The sequence below is a fragment of the Marmota flaviventris genome, chromosome 8 (assembly GCF_047511675.1).
Source record: "Marmota flaviventris isolate mMarFla1 chromosome 8, mMarFla1.hap1, whole genome shotgun sequence".
In the NCBI taxonomy this organism is placed as follows: domain Eukaryota; kingdom Metazoa; phylum Chordata; class Mammalia; order Rodentia; family Sciuridae; genus Marmota; species Marmota flaviventris.
Genome location: NC_092505.1, coordinates 84,623,241 through 84,631,143, shown reverse-complemented (window position 1 = coordinate 84,631,143; position 7,903 = coordinate 84,623,241).

Sequence of the window (7,903 nt, the reverse complement as noted above, 5' to 3'; positions counted from 1 at the left end):
CCCAGATGCCCAAGTGACACCAAGGAGCCATTATTTCTATCTAGAAGCTGACCAAGTTCATATTGGTCCTTGGTGCCCATTCTTATCTCCTTTCTCAGTCTGTGAGAATAGAACCCAGCTCTGAGCCTTGGTAAGCTGCCTGGGGTCCTCACTGTCTCCCAGCTACTGTCCTTATTTCCAGGACCAGACTGTGGTGTATCTCACCTCCTCACAAACACACCTCTTTGGTTTATAATGTAGTCCTCACAACATCCAGAACTGCTCTGCCCTTTCAAATCAGATCCCCTTTGGCCATCAACCCCTGCATGAAACAAACTGATCTTTGTTGTGGCCACTGTCCTAACCCTAACAAGACATCATCAAGCTGTTGTGATTCCAAACAGCAAGATGCCACATGTACACCTTCCCCAGTATATCCCTGGTCAGTAAGTTACAAATCTGTCTTGGCTCAAAATTCCTCTTCCTTCCTAGTGCCATCATTCAGAATGCCATTTTGTGAGGGGGAAAAAAGGACATCAAGGGACAGAAACTCTTTTATGATCATGAAATTTGTATATATGCGCATATATATTACATATATGCATACACACACATATATATTATATACACACCACAGAATTATGCTAAAAATCTGACCATTATTTCTACTTTCTTAACAACAGATGTGAAAATGTGTTCTAAGTAAAGATTCTAATGAAATCAAGAAAGATGCTAGAAGACTCAAGTTGGCAAGGAGTTCAGTGTCTGAGCACTAAGTTCTTGCATGCATTGAAGCAATTGTTTGCTCTTGACTAAATAAATAGGCATAAAGGGGCTGCTTAATGTCAGTTAATCTCATTAATGTCAGTGAAGATCAAGCTCTTAAATACAACTTCCCAGGGAGGGCTCACACAAAAAAATTAATCCAGGAAAGGAGGAAAACTTTATATTTTGAACAATTTCAAACTCCTTAATTGCATTTGAGTGTGGAAAAACCAATGGAGATATGAATCATTTTTATCTGTAGGTCTGATACTGGAGACAGAGGCTGACGTTATTGCTCTGCAGTGCACGAGAGGAAAAGGGACATGATCAAATTTTGGATATGTAAAATTTAATTCAGCAAAATGCTACCATGAAATCCACCCTTCCACTCTGTAAAGGGCAGAAAGAGAAAAAAAAAAAATTGCCCAGGAAAACATGAATTCTTCATGGGTATTTGTGGGGGAAGTACTGGGGATTAAACACAGAGGGACTTACCACTGAGCCACATACCCCGCTGTTTTTGCTTTTTGTTTTCTTTTTAAATTTGAGGCAGGGTCTCACAAAGTTGCTTAGGGCCTCAGCTAAACTGCTGGTCTCTAATTTGTGATCCTCCTGCCTCAGCCTCCCAAATCATGCGTTTCTGTGCCTAACCTTCATGGGTTTTAAGATAGAATACTTATTAATTCTGGAACTAAGCTGAGAAGGCTAAGTAGCAAGGGAAAAAGTAAGTTAAAGATTCCTTTTGTGTTGATACAAGGTGGGTGGTGCCTTTCTTAGGTGAAGATCCAAATGGAATAAGTGTTTAATAAGGGAATAAGTCAAAATTCACTTTTTATATTAAAATTGTTATTTCTAAGGCTATCTTCCCAACTTTCCTGTAGATTTAGACTTCTTTGTACTCACTGCACTTGGGACATGCCTCCCGTACAGCATATATCATATTGTATTGTAATGGTTTAGCTTGTCTGTCTGCCAACTAAGCTACCTGGGGTCAGCAATTGTTTTATGAGGGCTGCCAATTTGTACTAAACTGATAAATAATTTTATTCCATACAGTAGTAGTACAAGACCAATAGAAGGTCTACATTTCTAATATGGAAAAATGGTAATGGAAAAACTAAAACATGTTTCCTTTAGTCTTTTCTCTAAGACAAAATCAAATATAGCAAGCAGGATCATCTGTTCATGGTTTTTAGAAACACATTATTTCAGGAATATGATTCATGGGAAGGAAAGACTACTTTCGTATAAAATGTCTGTCAGTGTTGCAAATCTTAGTGATAATTTAAATACTGCTTCTTTCTATTTGGGTTTCTTGAAATACATTTTTATTAGTCAAGGTTCTCCAGAGAAACAGAATCAATTGGATACATCTACCTATCAAAGGAAATTTATTGTAAGAATTGGATTATGTGAGTATGGAGACTGGCAAGTCATAATCTGCAATGAAAGCCAGTAGGCAGAGATCCAGGAAGAAAGATGATTTTACCAAGTCCAAAGCCAATCTACTGGAAAAGTCCCTTTTAGTTAGGGGAAGGTTAATCTTTTTTGTTCCATTTGGACCTTCAACTGGTTGGACAAGGCCCACCCATTTTATGGGGAACAACTTGCTCTATTCTACCAATTAAAATGTTAATCTCATCCCTTGCCGAGACACCCAGAACAATAGTTGACCAATTGACAAAATTAACCACAACATTCATGTGACAATGTCTGAATAGGCTGTTTGCTGTATATTGTTCTGCATAAAGAAAGTCTGCAAGAAGGCATGATTGAATAGGATACTACAAGTTTTGTGTAATCACACCTAGCATGGACTTTTACTTTAGTAAGACCTGGGTTCCAACCTTTGCTATGCCAGTCTAGTGTCTATGTGATGTTGAGCAATTATCTAGGTTTTTATACTTCAGCTTCCTCAACAGTATTTCAGGAATAATAACAGTAGTAACTCTTCATGGAGTCATAAGGACCAGATACACAAGTCACTTAGCCCAGGACCCACACACAGTAAAACATCAATAACATCCATGTTGCTATAGCCATTTCCACATTATTTTGTCCTTAAATGGTCCATTCCTCAAGACAAAGACTTTTTTAAAAATATTTTTTAGTTGTAGATGAACACAACGCCTTTATTTTATTTATTTTTATGTGGTGCTAAGGATCGAACCCAGTGCCTCACACATGCTAGGCAAGTGCTCTACCACTGAGCCAAAACCTCAGCCCCAAGAGAGAGACTTTTTAAAAAAACTTTTCAATCACACTTCTTGTTTAATCCATCATGTACATTTGATAAGGTCCTATAAGTTTAATTGGCCTCCAATTTTATGGCTTTCCTTTATGATAACAGTGCCAGGTTCAGAATATACTTTAATAGCAGAATTGTTTGAGATTTTTTCCCCCAAGAAACAAATCTGGGAAGTAGTTCATATGCTATTGAGATGCTGGGGAAAGCTAGACAAAATTCTTAAAGCAGAAATAAGCTCTAAATAGGCTCTAGTGAAGAAAGATAAGGAGTCCTTCAAATGTGGTAAATTAATTTGCAAATGGAAAAGTGTGGTGAATACAAGCCACATTATACGGGCTTCAATCACAAAACAAAACTGATGTGAATGAGTGTGGTGGTGCACACCTGTAATCCCAACAACTCAAAAGGCTGAGGCAGAAGGGTCACAAATTCAAAGCAAGTCTTAGCAACTGAGGCCCTAAGCAACTTATTGACACTCTGTGTCAAAATAAAAAAATAAAAAGGGCTGGGGACATGACTCCATGGTTAAGTGTCCCTGGGTTCAATCCTCATTATCAAATGAATAAATAAATATTGATGTGAATTTTCTTTTGCAGTGGTAGGGATCAAATCCAGGATCTCATGCATGCCAGGCAAGTGATCTACCATGCAGCCACATCTCCAACCTTGATGTAACTTCTATTTGAAGAACTGCCAAATAATACATATCACTTATTCTATATATTTCAATACATACCTTTTTGAAAAAGACTTTTCTGGTTTTTGGTACCAGAGATGGAACTCAGGGGTGCTGAGCCCCAGCCTCAGCCCTTTTTCATTTTTTTATTTTGAGACAGGGTCTTGCTAAATTGCTTAGGGCCTCACTAATTTGCTGAAGCTGGCCTGGAACTTGCAATTCTCCTGTCTCAGAGTTCCTAGCCACTGGGATCATAGGTATCCACAAAAAGGACTTTTAAAATAGCCTCAATACCACTACTTCCCCATAAATCAAGAAGAATTACTTAATACTTTTAAATATCCAATACTCACATTTTCCTTTTTGAAAGTATAAAACATTTTTAAGAACAGTTTATGCAAACTACACACAATGTCTTTACATTGTTATTGTTTGATGTATAATGTATATATACATGATATATATTGTTTGATATACACACACACACACACACATATATCTTGAAGTTTGGTGTCTGTTCTATTTTGCTTTTTTTAATCTATAATTTCCCCATAGGTCTTCTTTTTCCTTGAAATTTTGATTATTGAAGAAAAAGGACCATAGCCTTATAGGAGTCCCCACTGTCTAAACTTTGACTGAATATCCATATAGTAATTGAACATGTTCCTCAAGCCTGTGCATTTTCTATAAATTAAAATCTAAGACTTCATCATTATATAAATTTTTTTTTGGTGGGGGACAAGACTGCCTCACTGTTACATATTTCTGTCAGAAGCCCAGAAGCCACACATTGCCTGCCATCATCCTGGCATGCTAGCAGCCATAGTAATGCCTATATAGTGATATTCTAACTCTATTATTCCTTCTTCATTTATTGACTATAATACTATAATAAAGAAGCATTTCAACAATAAATTTGGCAAGGATGTGGGGGAAAAGGTACACTATGGCTATTGGGACTGTAAATTGGTACAACCATCTGGAAAGCAGCATGGAGAATCCTCAGAAAAGTTGGAACCATCATTTGACCCAGTTATCCCACTCCTCAGCATATATACAAAGGAATTAAAATCATCATACTATAGTGACATGGCCACATCAATGTTTGCAGCAGCTCAATTCACAATAGCTAAGCTATGGAACCAACCTAGGTGCCCTTCAACAGATGAATGGATTTTAAAAAGGTGGTATATATACACAAAGGAATATTCCTCAGCCATAAAGAAGAATGCAATTATGGCATTTACCAGTAAATGGATGGAACTGGAAACTATCATGCTAAGTGAAATAATCCAATCCCCCAAAACCAAAGGTTGAATGTTCTCTCTGATATGTGGATGTTAACACACAATAAGGAAGGGGGAGAATAAAAATTCATTCGATTAGACAAAGGGAGGGGAGTGAAAGAGGTGAGAATAGGAAAAACAGTAGAATAAACTGAACATAACTTTCCTGTGTTCATATGTGAATATACGACCAATAGAATTTCACATCATGTACAACCACAAGAATGAGAAGTTATACTCCATGTATGTATAATATGTCTAAATACTTCTATTATCACATATAACTAAAAAGAATAAAAAGATATCAAAAAATTTTCTCATCAATTACTAGGTTACTCTGAGAACCAGGTTATATTAGGATAGATGACTATTGAAACTACAATTTCATTAAAACTTTAGTAACTAAGTTTTATAAATTTGATATTATATTATGGAATGGATCATTATTCATCAGTGTCAGCTGCTGGATTGTCTGCAGTGTCTGTAATGCTCACTTGTATTATGAAATAGGCACTCAGTTTCAATTAAGGTTGATGAAGGAGTGTGGTACCTAGTTTCTACAGGCAATTAATAAAAATTTTAGTCTATACCCTAATATTGATTATTTTGCTTATACTCATTTCTTATTATTGTGTATAAAGAGATAATGAGTGTATTCATTTATCTATCTTTTTACTTTTTTGAATAATTATATTGGGATAAATTCCTCAAAGTGGAATAACAAAAGTTTTGACTATATTTACAGCTATTGTTTCTTATTGCCATATTCCTTTTTAAACAGATTGTATTAATTCATAATATCATCAAGAATGAGCACAGTCAGAGCACAGTCATCCCACTACTAGGTATGTATTCAAGGGACAGGAAATCAGAATATCAAATAGATATCTGCATCCTGATGTTTACTACAGCACTATTCACAATAGCCAAAATAAGTTATCAACTGAGGTATCTATCAATGAATAAATGCTTACAGAAAATGTGGTGTATACACCCAATGGAATGCCATTCAACCATAAAAATGAAATTCTGTCATTTGTAACAACATGGATAGAATTGGAGATCATTATGTTAAATGAAATAAGCCAGGCACAGAAAAATAAATAGTACATACTCTCACTCTAATATAGCAGGGTCAGATGCTAAAACGTTTGATTTCATAGAAGTAGAAGAGTACAATGTGGTTGGTTATCAGAGGTTAGGAATGGTGGGTGGGGATGGCTGGCAGAAAGAGGTTGGTTATTAGGTACAAAAATAGATCAATAAGAGAAACTAGTTTTGGGTTCTATGGCACAGTAAAGAGACTCTAGTTAATAATAATAAATTGTGTATTTCAAATAGCCAGAAGAAAGAATTCTGAATGTTCCCAATATAAAAAAAATGATAAATATTCAAGGTTATGGCTATACTAATTGCCCTGATGTGATCATTACACATTGAATATTTGTATCAAGATATCACACTGTACCCCATGAATATGTACAATTATTATGCATTGATTAAAAAAAGAATGAGCACATAATTTTAGTATTGACAACTGTTGTAATAAACAACTTTTTTTCTCTTTTAATAGATATAAAATGCTATTTTTAAAATGCAGTCACTCATATTCCTTTGATTACTGCTAAGGGAAGGAATGTCATAATTTCCAACATTTTTTTCTAACTATATTCCTTCTTGGGTAGAAGGAACATTTTTCTTTGGTTATTAAAGGACATGTCTGAACAAGTAACTATGTAACAGAAGCCAAGAATTTTTAAATCTGGTGAATTCTCAGTTTTCATGAATTGACTTGAGAGAAGTGGGCATAGATATTTCTGATTTTAACTTCTTCTTTTTTTTTTTTTTTTTGTAAAGTTGGGTTGGTTATACTTTAGCCATAATAAAAAGCTATTAAGAAATTTCTATGAATGTACATACCATAAATTCTTAGGAAAAAGTTAATGCCAATCATTTTAAGTCTTTTTTTTTTTTTTTAGATAGCAGGGATTGAACTAGGGGCACTCAACCACTGAGCCACATCTGCAGCCCTATTTTTAATTTTATTTAGAGACAGGGTCTCACTGAGTTGCTTAGCACCTTGCTTTTGCTGAGGCTGGCTGGCTTTGAACTCAAGATCCTTCTACATCAGCCTCCCAATCCACTGGAATTACAGGCTATTTTAGTATTTTTTAAAGTATAACTTTAAAATAGGAATTTAGCATACCAAAACAAAAGTTAGTCTAAGATTACATTAAATTATATCCCTGGATTTAGAGTCTTAGTTTGTCCATACTGCTATAACAAAATACTCTAAACTGGGTAGCTTATAAACAAGAGAAATTTATTTCTTACAGTTTTAGAGGCCAAGATCAAGTTGCTGGCAGATTCAGTCTTTGGTGGGATCACTCTCTACTTCATAAACAGTGTTTTCTCTGTCTTCACATAGGAGAGAGGACATGCAAGACCCTTCAGGCCTCTTTTATGGAGGCACTAACCCCATTTGTGAGGGTTCTGCCCTCCTGATTTAATCACTTCTTCAAAGGTCTCACCATCACATTAAAAATGAATTTTAGAGGGACACAAACATTCACACCATGGCATTCTGGATTGGGAATTTACTCCAAATAAAAAAACATTATTAGCCTCTACACATTCCTACTTGGATAAAAAAAAAAAATGGGGTACATACAATTTAAAAAACTTAAAAACCTATTCTTCTGAAAAATCAACATATTTAGCAAATATTAACTCACTAGATTTTGGGGGTGGGTACTGGAGATTGAACTCAGGGGCACTTGACCACTGAGTCACATCCCCAGCCCCCCCCCTTTTTTTAAGAGACAGGGTCACACTGAGTTGTTCAGCACCTCGAGTTTGCTGAGGCTGGCTTTGAATTTGCCATCCCCCCTCAGCTTCATGAGCCACTGGGATTACAGATGTGTGCCACACAGCACCAAGCTCACTGGA